The following is an 18,416-nucleotide window of genomic DNA, read 5'->3' as shown; positions in this document are numbered from 1 at the left end:
AAACAGAATATGAATTATTAAGTACATAATAAGAATATTACAGCAACTTTCTCTTTTGTAAAGTCGTATAATAAATTACTGTGCTGTCAATTTGCTGAGCGCACTGCTACGGTTTTGTACTTATAAAAAACATGAATACAAAACAGCAAAAACTGGACGACTTAACAATTTTGCCGTTTCTGACTGGGTCAAAAAATGAAGGCTGAAAACGGAAACAAATCACACTCAAGGAAGGTGTAACCCTAGTCAGGAGGTGACCGTTTTGCTGCAGCTAGATCTACATAATCGTTTCCGACGTACTGTATATATTTTTTAAATACAACATGCTGTGCGCCCCTTTGATGACGTAATGACAAGCGCCGGTGGGAAGGCGGCAGTTTTAATTCTGTTTACTGGGAGATTAGTCGTGGAAAGGGAAAGATACATACATACATAGTTTATTACGGATAGTTTAATATGATTGTCAATTCAGATTGTTCTCTCTGTGATGGTAATCTTGTTTTATAAAAGATGAGTAATAAGGCATCTAGACTTAACTTAAAATCAATAATGAAAAAGAAACCCCACCTGCATCTCGCACAAACACCGATTTAATGGTGAGTGTGTCTTTCATTATCCATAACTACACTGAATATAAATACATTGCAAGCTATATATTTGATGCGATACGTACACTAAGGCAAGTTGCAGCCTGCATTAGCCAGCGAGATTGAACTAAACAAATAAACAAAGTTTAGTTTATTGTACTTAAAGGTTGCTATTATCGGCTACATTAAGTAATTCACTTTCGAATAATATTATTTACCGGAGAGGTACCTTAATTTTATTTTGTATTTGTATTTATTTGTTGTTTTGTTTATCATTGGGTTACTTAAGCAGTTACTATAGTACGCTGATTAACTACGACCATAATTATAAAGATGGAACTACGAAGGAAAGAAAGAATCAACACTATTATTACACAAAGGAGGATTTTAATTTGCGTAGCATATTTTTAGGTACCCGTGAAGGAAAGAATGCACTTGGAGCTCTTTTTAAAATGTGTGTGCCGTGACTTAAGTATTTGACCAAAACAATTCACATGTGCCAACAGCTTAATATTTGTTTTATAGACTTTTAATACTCAAATTTAACATTGTAGTTCCAAAAGCTGCCACATTAAACATGTTTTTGTCATTTACGTTGTTCTATGCCAAGGTGGCGTCGAGTCTTCACAATCACCTGTTATAGAGGTAGAGGTGTCTGCTTTTAAACGGCTCTCTTGGCAAGAAACTGATGTCTGCATGTACTCCGTCAAGCACCTAAGTTCTGTCTGGGTGTCTCAAAGAATTGTCAGGTTTTCACAATGTGCAGTAATGAAAGCTTTTGAATTGTCCCCTTCCCACAAGAACCTTAAGGACATCAGAATGTTTCCATATAAAGTTAGGTTTGTTTAACTGTTTCAGTTGCAGCCTGCATTGCAAGGTAGAGGCAACTATTGAAAGTGGTATGCAATGTAACAGATACTTCTAGATTTTTAGAGTTTAAAAAAAAAAAAAAACCTCAGTATACTGACTGCACATTTTAATCTTTAAACTCAGTGACTACATATTTTCATTAAAAGTTTGAGACTGACCTGAATTTTATAGTCTGATCAGGCTTTTGTGGTTAGGCTGTACTTTTTAAAGTCACATAATACATGGGGAACATGGTGTTATAGCCAGTACCATCAAAGGAATAAACTAGCCAGTTAATTTATTTTTTCTGTTTGTGTACCAGGATGTGGGAAATTTCCACAGTTTAGCTGCTGAGTGACTAAACCTTTTGAGATGTCTCTCTTTTGAAATGGTATAATTTCTTAATTGGATGGGCATGTTTGTAGTGGTCAAAATGAAATTCATAATGCAGGGCTTGAAATGAACTTTTCCGTGCACTAGCCACCGTGGCTAGTGGATGGAAAAATCATCCAGTCACACAGACATTTTACTGGCCAACATTGTTCCAGGGGCGGGGGCCCACAAATGATTATTAAAAAACATGCAACAATTATGAGCAATCTCAACAGGGCCTGAAACAATCTGCCTCATGAGTGAAGATATAGCTTCAGAGATGTGTTGGGCAGATGCCCTCTCCACAGACTGTATGTGCACAAACTGCACAGTCATCAGCCCTTTCTGGCAGAATCATACTTGTATTAGCCCCTCTTCTATGACAGTGCTATCAGTTGAACCATAAAACATCACTGACAGGAAATTTGCACCTTTTATTTTCTCTTGCAGCTGCCTTATTTCTACCTCAGCGATGTAGTGCATAAAAAAACTCTTGCTTGTTTGTCATTCCTAGATTTAACTGAGCAGCTTCTCGACAAACAACCAGTCATCCATTTTGCTGTTGTAAAAACAATAGCGACAAGGTCAAACTTCAGTTGATTTGAACGGTCAGCGAGTGCAGTTTGAGCAGGGCGATTGCCGGTAGAAAGTATAAACTGCACGGCGACACGACAGTGATGATCGCAGGTCGTCTTGCTCTTAAACGACATTCAAGCGATGGATTATAAACCGGCCTTAACACTTTGAATGCCACATTGTTTTCCTGTACAATGTTGTCTTTCACCAACATTCTGCATAATTTAGTAAGTGGTTTTGTATATCCTTAAATATCTTTTTTTTTAAAAAAAAAAAGACACTTCTGTGTTGTTTTTTTTCACCTCTCCTATCTTGTCTCTTCCTGTCTCGCTAGCTACACTGTCCTGAGGATCACAATTTTCGGGCTCACTATCTTGGTCGGCAAATGGAAGACAAACAGCCTACAGGAATTTTTTTATCTTTCTAAAAATTAAAAAATAAATAAACAAGAGGAGTAATTCAAGACATAAATAGACAGCACTGCCAGGGTGATCTTATTTTCTTCAGCAAATGTTTTTTTTAGCATTTACCAACTTTCTGAACTGTTTTTGCTGTTGTGTGGTAGCATTTTTATTTGTAAAAAGTGATCACACAGAGGAAGGCAGTACAGCCCAAGATGTCTTTGAGGGGGTTTGTTTCGAACCTGTGGAAGTTTTCCGTGGCACTCAATTTATTTTTTCTTGATCAGTTATCCAGTAAAATATATAAATAATATATTTAAAAAATATTTGACTTCCAAAATCCAAAAAAAAAAAACATGTAAACATCACTGTCACAATAATTCTTGGGTTTTTGTAACTTTTATTGAACACAATATTAATGTTTTAATTAATTAATGTTTACAGGTCTCAGCCTCATGGTGAGTAAACTAAAAACCACTCCCCTGCTTCCTGCCACGCCTCCACATAGATACCATTTCACTACAATTTTATTTTATTTGAACAAACTTTCAAAACATAACTTGGACTTTGGGGTAGACTGCCCGCCATCCAACAGCAACTAGGGGTTTATTCTGCACCTGATGCAGCTGCTGTCCCTAACCTATTAACTCTCTGTAACGCAACAGTGTTTTGACAATTCTTCCACTTGAAGTAGTCCTCACTTTAAATTGCAGTGTTGCTGGCGGTGATGGTGCTGTAGTGGAAAGTGGTGGGTTAAAAGGAGTTGTTGCAGATTCCTCAGGTTCCGCAGCATCAGTTGGCTGTGGGGCTTCACAGTAACTACGGTTTTGTCTTGTGTAGTTTTCGCCTTGGAATGATGGAACAAGTTGACGATGTCTCCTGTTCCTACGGAGTGTTGTGCCATCCTCAGTCTGTATCACATATGACCTTGGATCCTCAGGCTTGCTTTTTACAGTGGCTGCTATTCTCCAGCCCTTCTCACCATTCAACTTGACCCTCACACACTGTCCTGGCTGTAACTCCAGTAGAGCTCTAGCTGAATGTCTCGAGTTGAAGAAGCGCTCATAAGTCTCTTTAGCCTTCCTGTCTTTATTCTGCACAGTTTTTCCTGCAGCATTGGGACAGTGGTTCTGAGCTGGCATCCCATCTTAAGTTATGCTGAATTCACACCCATGGTAGCAAGTGGTGTTGCTGTGTAGCACATAACACCAAATGAGGATCCTGCTGTTTCAGAATCCGCTCTGTAGTCTGCACAGCCCTGTCAGCTGCCCCGTTAGCCTGCGGATAATGCGAACTAGTGGTGGTGTGACTGAAATCATGTCTTACCCTGAACTCTTGAAATTCAGCTGCAGTAAATTGTGTCCCATTGTCAGTAACTCATTCGTTGGGAATGCTCCAGCGAGCAAACGTGCTTTTAAGCTTAGTGATCACCTGCTGGCAGGAAATCACTAACACATGGGCCAGTTTTATGTATCTAGAATAATAGTCCACCACTACCAGGTACTTATGGCCTTTTACTTCACATAGGTCTGCGTAATTTGCTGCCATGGCCCCTGTGGCAATGGTGTGGTCCTTAAAGGTTTCTTCCTTTGAGTTGGCCTGTTATTTCGACAGTATTCACATGTCAGCACCTTCTCAGCAATGTCAGTACTAATGCCAGGCCACCAAACCACCACCTTTGCCCTCTCGCAGAACTTGGTCAGCCCCTGATGACTCTCATGAATCGTATTGAGGATTTCTTCTCTCAGCAACGCTAGTATGATGATTCTGTCTTGATAGAGCAGCAAGCTATTTGCTTCAGACAGTTCTGCATGTGCAGCATGAAGCCCTTTTAAGACAAAGGGGACCTGCTGTATATGCCTAGGCAAACCCTGAGTGATGAAGTTGACTGCCATCTGGAGGTCTTTGTCACATTGTGTTGCTTCACATATACACTCCAGTTTATGTCCTGACATTGGTTTGCAGGTTACCACAGCTTGTAAATGTGCTTTAACCTCCTCTTCAATTTCCGAAACCACAGTGTCCTAAAGAAGGTTCCTTGATAATGTCTGCCTTGACATTGAATCTTATGAGATGCATACATGTCAGTGATGCTTGATCCAAATCATGGCTGTTGATCAGTGGCACCAGAGGTTTGTAATCGGTTTGAAGACAAAACCCTTCTAAACCTTGCAGGTAGCGAAAAAATCTCTCACAGACCAAACTCCAGCCATCTTTTCTCCATCTCCGTTAATGTTCTGGATCAGAAAGCTATTGGGCGAAGCCTGTCTCCGTGGTGCTGCCACTGTGCTCCTCCGAGACCAAAGCTGTTTGCGTCCGCACTTACTACTGTGGGTTTACTTGCATCATTATATGCTAGAGCAGGAGCAGTTACCAGCATATCCTTAACTTTGTCTAATGCCTGTTGCTGGGCATGACTCCACATCCATGCTGCATCTCTTTTAAGATGATCAGTAATTGGGTGCATTATGGGTGATAAACGTGATGAGATTTGTAAGTAATTGAAGTAATTGACCATACCTAACACCTGTCAAAGCTCTGTGACATTTGTCGGATTGGACAGCTCTGTGATTGCCTTTACTTTGTCTGGGTCTGATCTGATTCCATCTCCACTGATGATGTGACCGAAGTACTGTAGCTCTTTCTTCCCAAAATGACATCTGTTTTTGTTCAGTTTAAGTACGGATTCATTCACTGTGTGCAGTACTGCGCGTAGATGTGCATCATGCTCTTCAGGAGTCTTTCCATACACCAACACATCGTCCATCACTGCAACCGTGCCTTCTAGCCCCTCCAATAGCTTACTCATCTTCCTTTCGAATATTTCTGGGGCAGATGTGATTCCAAATGGAAATCTGCGAAGGCAAAACTCGCCAAATGGAGTGATAAAAGTTGTGAACTTAGCACAGCTGGGGTGTAGTGGGATCTGCCAGAACCATATACACACGCCTCCAACAGCTTGGGTGCAATGTCTTCCAATGTGGGCAGCATAAACCTTTCTCTTTTTACTGCATCATTGAGACGTTTAAGGCAACACACAGGGCTTTACGTTTAGATTTTTAACTACTGGTCCCTTGGGCCATTGAGCTACTGTTTTTACTGACCCAGATGCAATTTTTTCTGGCCCAATATATTTATATATTTTTTCATGATGGTTTTTATTTTCAGTATGTTTCTAACTGTGTATGGTAACCAAAGAGAGCCCACCTCTCAAAAGAAAGTGGCTAAACAATGCCTTTCAATATGTGTTACTTCAGCCATTTAACATGCACACATTTGTGTGCTTGTCAGAAAATGAAAATACTATTAAGATTTGAAAATGTATGTGTACAAGTGATACTCATTTTTTCACATACAACCAAGTTGTTACCATATGGTCACAGTAACATTAAAACTGAACTATAATAATCCTAATTAGGGATCCGTGGGTCAGTGTAGTCAAATACACAATTACACGAAAATAAACTATTCGAGTAGCATTACATGTTTGAGTACACAAAAAAGCCTTATATATTAGCTATTAGTAGAAACGCATCTTTCTTTTAATAATGACGCTTAAGTTATTTGCGAATTAAATGTAAGGACCCTAATTCATTATGCAATGCTTGTAATAGCAACATTCTAGTCATGTGCACATATATATATATATATATATATATATATATATATATATATATATATATATATATATATATATATATATATATATATATATATATATAATAGAATTTAAGTATATTATAGAAGTTAACGTAATCCAGTCGGGCCTGTGGTGCTTCATAACTACTGGCCAAACTGCAATCTCTACCGGTGCTGGACCATAGTTAATGTTGAACCATGAACACAGATCCTCAGCTTGCCATTATTTTTTATCACTGGTACCATTGGGGCACACCGATCAGTGGGCTCTGTTACTTCTTCTACAATGCCCATTTCTAGCATTCTTTTTAATTCTTATTCAACTTTTGGCAGAATTGGCAAGGGCTCCCTGCGTGGTGTGGTTACACATTAGGGAACTGCGTTGCTTTTCAGTTCAGCCTTCACTGGCTCACAGTTTAACAGTCCAATTTCTCTGAATACATCAGCATAAATTTTGTCAGCACTGTATACCAAGCCCATTTTACATGTAAGCAAATCGCTTACATGGCTTCCCTCTATGATGAAGATCCAGAATCTGAACTCTTCTCCCTTATACTGAAATCCCAACCATTTCAGTTTTCCACCAGGACTGTTCAAATCAATTCCCCACGGATCCAGCAGAGAGCGCTACGGTAAGTGCTGGAATGTATTCTGAAACATTATTGTAATGTCAGCGCCCGTGTCAGTTTTAAACTGAACTGTTCAGCCGTACAGCGTAAGCTCTATGTGCCATTTTTCTTCTGTATCTTCCCCACACATTATTGAGCCCAAAAAGAATGTCGCTTCATCTTGCACTCTTTCATATCCATCGATTTTTTTTTTAGAGTTTTGGTGCGACACGCTATCTCAAAATGTCCCATTTTGCTACATTTTCTGCATCCTTTTATTTCTTGCTGGACATGTTTAGCTCGGCTTGCGATTACAGCATGTATAGGGCGTATATTCTTTATGGCCTATGTGCTTTGGTTTATCACTGTACTGAGTCCCTGCTATTTCCTTTCTGTCTGGCTCTTACTGTTTTTAAACTGTGGAGGCTTATGCACTATTTTGTCTACATCTTTAGGTGCTGCTTACTCTATGTTCTGCTTTTTAATCAGCTCTGAATTCCGAGCCATTTGAATAAACTTGTCTAGCGCTGGCTCCAATTTCCATTTGTAATTTCTGTGATACTTCCTTGTCAGCAATGCAGATAACAATTCTATCTCGCATTTACTCTTCTTTACTGGTGCCAAAATCGCAATATTTAGCCAGCTCATACAAGTGCTTCCACCGTATCCCCTACTGGTTGACTGCACTGATGAAAACAAGACCTTTCATGTATAACATTCCGCCTCGGTACGAAATGTTCTTCAAACTTCTGAATTACAATATCGTAATCATTAGCGTCCCTTGCTTTTAAACGCAAAAGCATTGAAAACGGGCTCTGATTCTCTGCCCATTGCATATACAACATAATTTACTTGTATGTCACCCCCTTCCTGGTCAGGTTTTATGGCAATCCAGAATCTTGAAGTTCTGCTTCCAGATAGGCCATGAAGACGGTTGGGTGAAATCAAAATTCTCTGACTTTAACTTCTGACACCATGTCCCAATAATTAGCCAGAGATGTTAATCAAATTTTTGTAACTTTTATTGAACACACTATTAATGCTTGCAGGTCTCAGCCTCATGGTGAGTAAACTAAAAACCACTCCCCTGCTTTAAGCCATGCCTCCACATAGATACTGTTTCACTACAATTACTTTTAATTGTAATTGTAATACAAGTTCTCATTAACAGCGATTTACACTGAACAAAAATATAAATGCAACAATTTCAAAGATTCTACTGAGTTACAGTTCATATAAGGAAATCAGTCAATTGAAATAAATTCATTAGGCCCTAGTCTATGGATTTCATATGACTGGGAATACAGATATGCCTCTGTTGGTCACAGATACCTTACAAAAAAAAAAAAAAGGGAGGGGCGTGGATCAGAAAACCAGTCAGTATCTGGTGTGATCACCATTTGCCTCATGCAGCACAACACATCTCCTTTGCATAGAGTTGATTCAATGGCTGTGTGAAGTTGCTGGATATTGGCGGGAACTGGAACACGCTGTCGTATACGTCAATCCAGAGCATCCCAAACATGCTCAATGGGTGACATGTCTGGAGAGTGTGCAGGCCATGGAAGACCTGGGACATTTTCAGCTTCCAGGAATTGTGTACAGATCCTTGTGACATGGGGTCGTGCATTATCATGCTGAAACATGAGGTGATGGCGGCGATTGAATGGCACGACAATGGGGTTCAGGATCTCGTCACGGTATCTCTGTGCATTCAAATTGCTATCGATAAAATGCAATTATGTTCGTTGTCCGTAGCTTATGCCTGCCCATACCATAAACCCACCGCCACCATGGGGCACTCTGTTCACAACGTTGACATCAGCAAACCGCTCGCCCACATGACGCCATACACGCTGTCTGCCATCTGCCTGGTACAATTGAAACCGGGATTCATCCGTGAAGAGCACACTTCTCCAGCGTGCCAGTGGCCATCGAAGGTGAGCATTTGCCCACTAAAGTCAGTTATGACGCCAAACTGCAGTCAGGTCAAGACCCTTGTGAGGACAAAGAGCACGCAGATGAGCTTCCCTGAGACGGTTTCTGACAGTTTGTGCAGAAATTCTTCGGTTATGCAAACCCACAGTTTCATCAGCTGTCCGAGTGGCTGGTCTCAGACGATCCCGCAGGTGAAGAAGCCAGATGTGGAGGTCCTGGGCTGTCGTGGTTACACGTGGTCTGCGGTTGTGAGGCCGGTTGGACGTACTGTCAAATTCTCTAAAACGACGTTGGAGGCGGCTTATGGTAGAGAAATGAACATTCAATTCTCTGACAACAGCTCTGGTGGACATTCCTGCAGTCAGCATGCCAATTGCACACTCCCTCAAAACTTGAGACATCTGTGGCATTGTGTTGTGTGGCAAAACTGCACATTTTAGAGTGGCCTTTTATTGTCCCTAGCACAAGGTGCACCTGTGTAATGATCATCCTGTTTAATCAGCTTTTTGATAAGCCACACCTGTCAGGTGTATGGATTATCTTGGCAACAGAGAAATGATCACAAACAGGGATGTAAACAAATTTGTGCACAAAATTTGAGAGAAATAAGCTTTTTGTGCGTATTGAAAAAATTTCGGGGCTCTTATTTCAGCTCATGAAGCATGGGACCAACACTTTACATGTTGCGTTTATATTTTTGTTCAGTGTATATTTGTACAAAAAAGAAACACAAGCCTAAATCAGAGTATATTGGTGAGCTTACTTGCTTGGATTCAATTGTAGACTTCTGACTTTACCATAAAAAAAAAAAAAAATGTTATGCTTGTCTGAGGTCAACTATAGTAGATTTCGAGACTTTAGCTGTGTATTGGGGAATGTTGAAAACAGACTAGTCTACGGTGTGTTCGAAATTCAAACTCTAAAGCAGACTGCACATCATACTCCTTACAAGTTTAAAGATGTGATTTTTACATTTCCTAAAGTGTTTACAATGTTAAAAAGAAGAAAACATTTGGTGAAGAGGTTGCTTTGTTCCTCCATTAATTGTGAGCGGCTGTACTCAATCACCATGTGATGGTTGATTGAAATACGTAAATTATTGGTTTACATCCTTTTTAAGAGGCACTGGTAGTATTTCTTACATTGCACATCTTCTGGGAACGAACCATATATTGCAGTACAGTGTGAACGTACAGATTTATTAAGGATTTTATACTGAAATCAATTCAATTTCCAGGCAAAGACTACAACCAGTTGAATTGAGATTTATTTAGTTTGAAGTTGTTTATTGTTCGTAATTACACAATCACTAGCAGACAACAAGTGGTTCAATTATCTGGCTGTATTTAGACTGGAAGAGAGCATGTTGCCGTTTTAAGAAGAATAAACAACATTAGTGAAACAGCACTTAGGAGTTATGAATTTAGAAACCAACCCACTTTTGTTCCTGCTCTTGACAGGTGACTGTTCAAAACCCAGTCAGAGCTGATGTATTTGATTATCTGGATGTCTCCTGGACATCTACCTTTTGTAAATTTGATGTATTTTTCTGAGACCCCGGTTAACAATGTTTTTAAACTGAGACTGCCAGGTGCTTCTGGCACCATCACATTGTCCATTAAAGTGTGCTTGTCTTACTCTGGTTTGATAGGCCTGTAAGTCTGTAACATTCAGGTTAGGATATTTGGCCATAGTATGCCAATGACTGGAATTTAAAGATAAGTCTTTTAGCTTGATTAAAAAGTGTGTGGTGGTTCTCTCTCTTTATTTCAATCATATTTTTTTCGGCTTAATGTGCTTTACAGTACTTCTTGAAAACATGTCATAAGTACAACCTATTTGCGCATTTAATATGTGTAGATACATGAGTTACCCTGGTTTCTCCAGGGTACAGCATATGAACTTTGGTTGAACAATTGTGTGTGGAAAGATGAAAATAGTGTTGATTTACCAAAATATACTGCATGTGTTTAAACGGCAGGTTTTCAAAATAATATGCATGCTCTGTTATGAATATTGTGAAAATAATAATTTGGTAGAAAATGTAGGTGTATGCCTATCAACTTGGGGCCAATACTGTTTTGTCATTTTTGTTATCTTAGAACTGAATTGTCCATTATGACTTCAGTGTAGTGTTAGAACTCTGGTTATGTGTGAGTACACTGTTCAGACTATGCCCTCTTCTTTTTTGCTCCAAGATTAACAGAAATGTTATGCATCTCGTATGAAGCCAATATCTGAAAGGTCTGTTGTTGAGTTTCTGTGAACTTGCGTGTATACATCTCTTTGAAAATGTTAATGTATTGTAGCCTGCTGAGCAGTAGAGGCGACCAAACCAGTTGTTTGCTTCACAGACAATACTGTGGTTATGTATCTATGTTCACAAATAAACTTGTTACAAACTGTTCCGAATATTATATTGGTTCATGCTGTTGCTTTTCATTCAGCACAGCACAGTGCAACAGTAAATATCTCCAGAGATGACATCTATGTGTCTCATACAAGAGATTTATTTTTTAGTTTTTTGTATTTGGGGATATAAAGGTTAAAGGGTCTTCACATACTGAACTGTTCATTTCCACTTTTGTTGTGAATTGAAGTACAGTTAGGTTGGGTTAACCTTTACATAGATTATATATTTAAATAATAAAAAAAAAGTGTGCTTTACAATACATGATACAGTAGACTCCAGCTAAGAGAACACCACTCAGGGAGCAAGCAATGTGTTTTCTTAGCCAAAGTGTTGTATAAGACGGAGTTGACCACCAGACGCTAGATGATTCAATAAATAAAGACGTATTACTTGTCATGATGCACGTGCATCAACATGAAATGAACAGAATACAGTGTTTCCTGAAAATCACATAGGCCCCCGGTGTTGGGGTGGGGGTTTAAGTTCACTGTTTTTTTTTTTGCACAAAGTGCAGTTGTTGCCTGTGCAGCTTATTTTATATAATATATGTGTGTGTGTGTGTGTGTGTGTGTGTGTGTGTGTGTGTGTATATATATATATATATATATATATATATATATATATATATATATATATATATATATATATATATATATATATATATATATTATAGGATATATATATATATATAGATATATATATATTATACTTATATTATATATATTTTAATTATACAATCAAAGGATAATTTTTAAAATAGTTATTAGTTTATAATATTCATTTAAAACACAATAAACCCTTCCAGTTTATTGGGAAACTTACTTAAAATAACTATTAAACTTGTGTATACAAGTTGTATAATTAAAAATGATTCTTAAAGCATTTTAACTAACTTTTAACTACTAACTAAGTCTTATGACACCTTAGGAGACCAGACAATCAGGTAGCATTTTGGAAGGTGAGCTTTGAAGAGTTAACACTACATTTGGCCTGTGCCTTGGTCTAATCAACAAGCTCTGAAGTTAAGAATGTTCTGGATCTGGTTAAGAATGTTCTGGAATCGGTGTTAACAACCCAATCACCACAGCATGTTACACAGACAATAGTCTGAATTAAATATGAAATGCTTATATTAAAATTAATCTAACTGTGAATTTCCTTGACAGTCAGTTTCAGACGCCTCTTATGAATGTGAATCATGTAGTGTTGGATCTGACGTAGAGAGAGAAAACTGATTGTCTCCCGTATCAATTTGAGCAATATGCTTCCGAATCAGAAGGGTCAAACTCGGCGAGAGACCAACAACACCAATGCAGACGGACTGGAGGGACAGCAGATGTCCATGGAGAATCAGCGTCTTGGCAACACGGACTAGTTAATAAAAACCCTTATGTTTAACATAGATTGATACTTAAAATATTTAATATTACCCATAATTGTATAGTTTTGTCAGTCCTTTACTTAACAATATTGATACATGAATTACTGATACTAGCAGAATAACTGAGTTGTGGCTTGCTACTGGCATGTATTTAACATATCTCTCTATATAAATATGTACAGTATATTAAGGATGTGCGTGTTAGTTTTTTATGCATATATCCCCTAAACATTATGCAGAGATGCCAATGTCTATGATTTGGCCGTAGAAGCTATTATTTTGGAGGTTCTGCTACAGCATTACCTTGAAGGAGTATGTATAATACTACAATTTTTAATAAATAAATAAATGATGGATACTCCCTGAACATTTATGAAATATTATTTCAAAACCATGTGTTTTTTTGTTTTTTTAATGAATTAATGGTTCTTAAAACTGTAACATTATACTGTGAATAGTGATTCAGTTGCATTCAATAAATACAAAGATAATTTTCTACATGTAAAAATATTCTACATGTAAAAATTATTTTTTCCCCTTTTTAAATATGCATCTGTGGTCTCTGTATATTAATTTGAGCAACTTGCATTGTTGAAATATTTATCATTGTTGTTGACGTTTTGATATTAATATAATATATATATATATATATATATATATATATATATATATATATATATATATATATATATATATATATATATATATAGCTCTGGAAAAAATTGAGACCACTGCAAAATTATCAGTTTCTCTGGTTTTACTATTTATAGGTATGTGTTTGGGTAAAATGAACATTTATGTTTTATTCTATAAACTACTGACAACATTTCTCCCAACTTCCAAATAAAAATATTGCATTTAGAGCATTTATTTGCAGAAAATGACAACTGGTCAAAATAACAAAAAAGATGCAGTGTTGTCAGACCTCGAATAAAGCAAAGAAAATAAGTTATTATTCATTTTTATGAATCAACAACACAATACTAATGTGTTAATTTAGGAAGAGTTCAGAAATCAATATTTGGTGGAATAACCCTGATTTTCAAGCACAGCTTTCATGCGTCTTGGCATGCTCTCCACCAGTCTTTCACATTGATGTTGGCATTGAATATAGTATTTCAGGGTTCTACATTGGCATGCTTGTCAGAAAATGAAAATACTGTACGCAAGATTTGAAAATGTAAGTTTACAAATGATACTCCTTTTTTTTACAAGCAAGCACGCAACCAAGCTGTTACCATGGTAACAGCACCGCTAAAAGGTTAACGATTTATACTAATCCTGATAATAAACACTACTCAAACAGTTGTCACTTATAGCCTCTCCCAAGTCAGCACCAATTTTATTGCTGTTACGAATGACTCCTGTAAAGATTGTGAATGGCAAACTATTTACTGTGAGACTGGATATGAGGCAACCAAATGTTGAATTCCCAACAAAAACCTGCTGTTTTATCTGCAAGTCTGGAAAACTGACATTTGGTTCACTGTCATCATGAAGCCAGATTAAATGTTTCTTCTATTCTATATTTTCGTCTTAATTTTTTTTTTAGACTTTCTTCAGGTTACCCTAACCTGATTTTTAACTTGAGGTTCTTGGTTTCAGACATATGAAAAAGCTTCCATTCCGCTCTTGCTGTATATTCATACTTCTTGAAATTAGGAATATCACATCACCCTATCTATAGTAGCTGATTATTCCTCACTGATGCTTGGTGAAATCATTTTAGATATTTAGTACTTTTTTAATCCCCCAAACAAAGTGTTTTTTATTCTAAGCCAAATATTTTAACAAGGGGGTGTGGCACTATTTAAGTACAGTCATAAAAAAGTTGCTTGTTTTGGCTAAATATCAAGAACTGTATTCATGTAAAGCAGTTGGCACCCTGTAATCGGAAAATGTCAGAATAACATTACTGTGTATTCTTGGGGGCAGGTTGATAGTCTTGCAGAAGTGGACTACTCAGTCTGTTGTAAATCTATGTTTCTCTCTCATTATTACATTCACCAAATGAGGTTGTCAGAGTTTGGGTCAATATCTTTTTTTCAATTCCAATTCCAATCCCAGTTCTCTTTTGTACAATTCCTATTCTGTTTTATGGCATTGTCTTTACTGAGATTTATGCAATAGCCTTAATCAGGTTACTGGACAAGTTCATTAAGTTGTACACAGTATGTATTTGCTCAATAAAGCCATTGTAAAATGACTGGAATAGGAATTAGGGATTAGAAATGGAATTGGAATTGACTCCAACTCTGGAAGTTGTACTGTAAAGAATTCTCCGTTTGATGGTGGTTGTGTGTGTCTATATATATATATATAAGCTCAGATATTTCCTTTATTTATCTAGGTAGTGACATTGAGATTAAAGCCTCTTTTACGAGTGAGACCTAGCCAAGCAGGGAGCATCAAGTCAATCGGACAACAAGAACAAATACACAATTAAGACACAGGCAAATCACATTTAAAACAATATATCACATTTAAAACTAAATACACAAAAGTAATCAACTATATAAAACAATTACAACTCTCAGTCACGAAATCATGCCGTTTACTGTTAAATTGCAATAAAGATATCTGGGTCTGCAGCTTTAGTTTGGACTGGAACTCATTCCAGGACCATGGGGCATAATAGGCAAACGATCTTGTACCAGCCTCAGTATGCGCATTTGGGATTTTAAACTGCAAAAAAGAATGAGATCTGAGGCTATGGTTATTATGGTTATGGTTCTATATAAATTTGTATAGTATATAAATGCATATACAGTAGAACGCCATCATCTGCAACTTCAATTATCCGCAGCTCCCTGATGAGTTTTATCTTTGAAATACAGTACATTATTGTCAATGTAGACTTACCGCCTGTGATGCACACACAACATCAAATGCATCAGTTTAAAACCTGTGGAGTCGACACGACGACAGCACTATGGATGTGAGGATTCATTTCTTTATATGAACAGCAGAATGATGCCAATTCTGTAAAATTAGTTATTCTGAGGCAGCTACTTTGTGAATCCCAGCAAACATATTTTGCCTCACTGAAAAAAAAAGACTATGATGGACTTTCTCAAGGTTCAAAATAACAACTTGCAGCAGTGAATTGTTTAAAAAAGCTGTTACAAAAGAAAAGTATTTTGTTGAAATGTAAGAAAAGTTAAATACACAGCAGGCTTTTTTTGTTTAGTTTTAAAGTAAAATAAATAATAGAACACAGATAAATGGAGTGCCACTATAAAGTATAAAGGGCTTCTTAATTTCTGTGCTAACAGATAAAAACAGATACCCCTCCACTCCCATACAAAAAAAAAATGAAAAAATTAAAGCTGTGTATAGCTAATAAATACCAGAAAAACAGTTTTATCATTTAATTTAATAAGTCCTCGCCTTTCTCAAATGAACAAACCCACTGCATTGAAAGAATCCATTCTCAACATAGACTTGTTGGTAGGGAGCTGATGTCATTGCGCTGTGACTTTTGCTAGTGCATTGCTGCCACAAGCGAACACCTTGTTGGGTAAAATAAAAGCCGCTTCAGCAAGTAGATATTTAATTTGCTTTGTGTTATTGTGCAATGTGTAATTTGCTTTGTCTTATATTGCAATGTTTGTGTATGTAACAGTACAATATTAATGCTTTGTTTTTAATTGTTTTGTGTTTTTTTGTTTGACGTGCAGTACGAAATAAAACTAATAGTAATTCTAAATGAATTTTCCTATGTATATTGCAGCTAATTTTGCGCAGTTAAGACTGTAACAATGGGAAGCCAACTCCTGGACCGTGATATATCCAAACCGGATAAGCAGTGTAACGAGAGGTGGGTGTATTTATTTATTTATTTTTAATATACATCGTAAAACATTTGTAAAGATAAGTCCTGCAGTATTGGTATGTTCCTCAATTACAGTTTATTTTCCTAGATGGTTACAGTTCTGGAATATTAATATTAATATATCATTCTAAATGATAGGTTTACATGTTTTTTGTTTTTGAAATATGTCCAGATGGTGACCCATTGTTCCTTTTTATAAAGAAAACAATTTAGCATATAATCAGGCATCTCCGGTAAGCAGTGACCACAAGTGATCTGAGAATACAGCAATCACCGCTGCTTTCCTAGCATTCTACCGCCGCTTGCCCTTCTCGGCTCCGATTGAGAGCAGCTGATACAGATTAGAGACTGGTATGCAGCCCCTGCCACAGGGGGCAATATTATTTAGGAGCAATGCACAGCATATTTTATTATGTCGTCATTTTTTTTTTTTTTAAGGTGCACTTAAGCCTCCTGCTGTTCCTGCATCGATTGGCAGAAGAATCCAGAGTGAAAGCTTTTGAAAACAGAAGCACAACCATTAAACCAAATCATGTGTTGAAAATAGTAAAGGTAACTTTTCCAACCACATTTGTAAATCCGTTTGTGGAGGTTATGTACTGTCTTTGGAACTTGTAGCTTCACCTGCTGGCAGTTTTGCTGTTGAAGCTGTGCCAATCGGGTTTGCCCCAGTGCATCTCTATAATGTCACTGCATTGAGAAGTCCTTTCAGTTAACCCTCCTATTAGGTTTCGGAACTATTTGACCTAACTCTAGTTTCCAATTGGCTTAAATGCTATTTTTCTTTTCATATTCTATATAATATTTTATAACTTTTCCGAAGTTTGGGTCATGAAATTATACACAGAAAACAGAACCTTTGAGTTGTTTATTTTTTTTTTTTTTTTTTTTTAGAACAGGTCATGTATACAAATAAGATGTTTCGGGTCACTGTGACCCATGGCATTTATCTATGTAGATTTGTGTGCAGAAAAAAAAAAAAATATATATATATATATATATATATATATATATATATATATATATATATATATATATATTATATATTATATTTGTATTATTATTTCTGAAAATGGCTGCACCTGTCTGGAGATATTTATAAACAAAAAAACAAACAATATCTAAGAGCCTAATTTTCTCTGTTAGTATTGCAACAGCATCTCACTGGTAAATGAGGCGCGCCCAGTTTGGCAGTCAAATAACTTTTATCACAGCTCCTGGACTAAGAGTAGAAAAGAGTAAAACCTTTGCAGATAAAATCATTTAATTAATCTAAGGCTGTTTTAAATTAGTTTGAAATTGCATCAGGTCAATATGACCCAAAACATAACAGAATAACACATACAAGAATATGCTTTTATAACAGGGTTATAAAAAAAAAAAAAAAAAAAACCTAAAACAAGAAGGAAATGCTGTATATAGCATTGTATTTGAAAAATGGGTTCACACATGCTGGGTGATGCAACCAAAAAGAAGGCTAGATATTTGCCTCTAGCAGCAAGGTAATTGTGATGTGGGATCAGTCAATGAGGTGTATCGCTGCAGACTCTTGGACTGTATTGAGATTGTTCACAGAATTGTCAAATAATTTCAAGGGACATTTTACTGCAAACAAACTGAACTTATCTGAGCATCTGCCAGGGCAACAAAGTGTTCCAGGACAAGACCCCCTTCTTAGGTCACTCAATCACAGCAGGCTATAGGCCTCATTTACAAAAGGGCACTAAATTTGGAGTTGGCGCACACGTAAAGTAGTGAGTCTAACGTGTGCAATAAATCAAAATTTACTTGACTAATTTACATATCATACCATGCAC

General features: G+C 37.0%; 1 long non-coding RNA gene across 1 annotated transcript; it reads left to right on the top strand.

The window, feature by feature from the left end:
- The first annotated feature begins 400 nt into the window (after positions 1-400).
- On the top strand, positions 401-17,133 carry LOC121316595. The gene is made up of 3 exons (XR_005950423.1): positions 401-596; positions 16,498-16,584; positions 17,038-17,133. It is a non-coding gene; the product is annotated as an uncharacterized LOC121316595 (long non-coding RNA).
- The last annotated feature ends 1,283 nt before the right edge of the window (positions 17,134-18,416 follow it).

Source organism: Polyodon spathula, chromosome 6, assembly GCF_017654505.1.
Source record: "Polyodon spathula isolate WHYD16114869_AA chromosome 6, ASM1765450v1, whole genome shotgun sequence".
NCBI classification, from domain to species: domain Eukaryota; kingdom Metazoa; phylum Chordata; class Actinopteri; order Acipenseriformes; family Polyodontidae; genus Polyodon; species Polyodon spathula.
The sequence above is the reverse complement of the archived record's forward strand: the minus strand, read 5'-3'. Positions and strand labels throughout refer to the sequence as shown.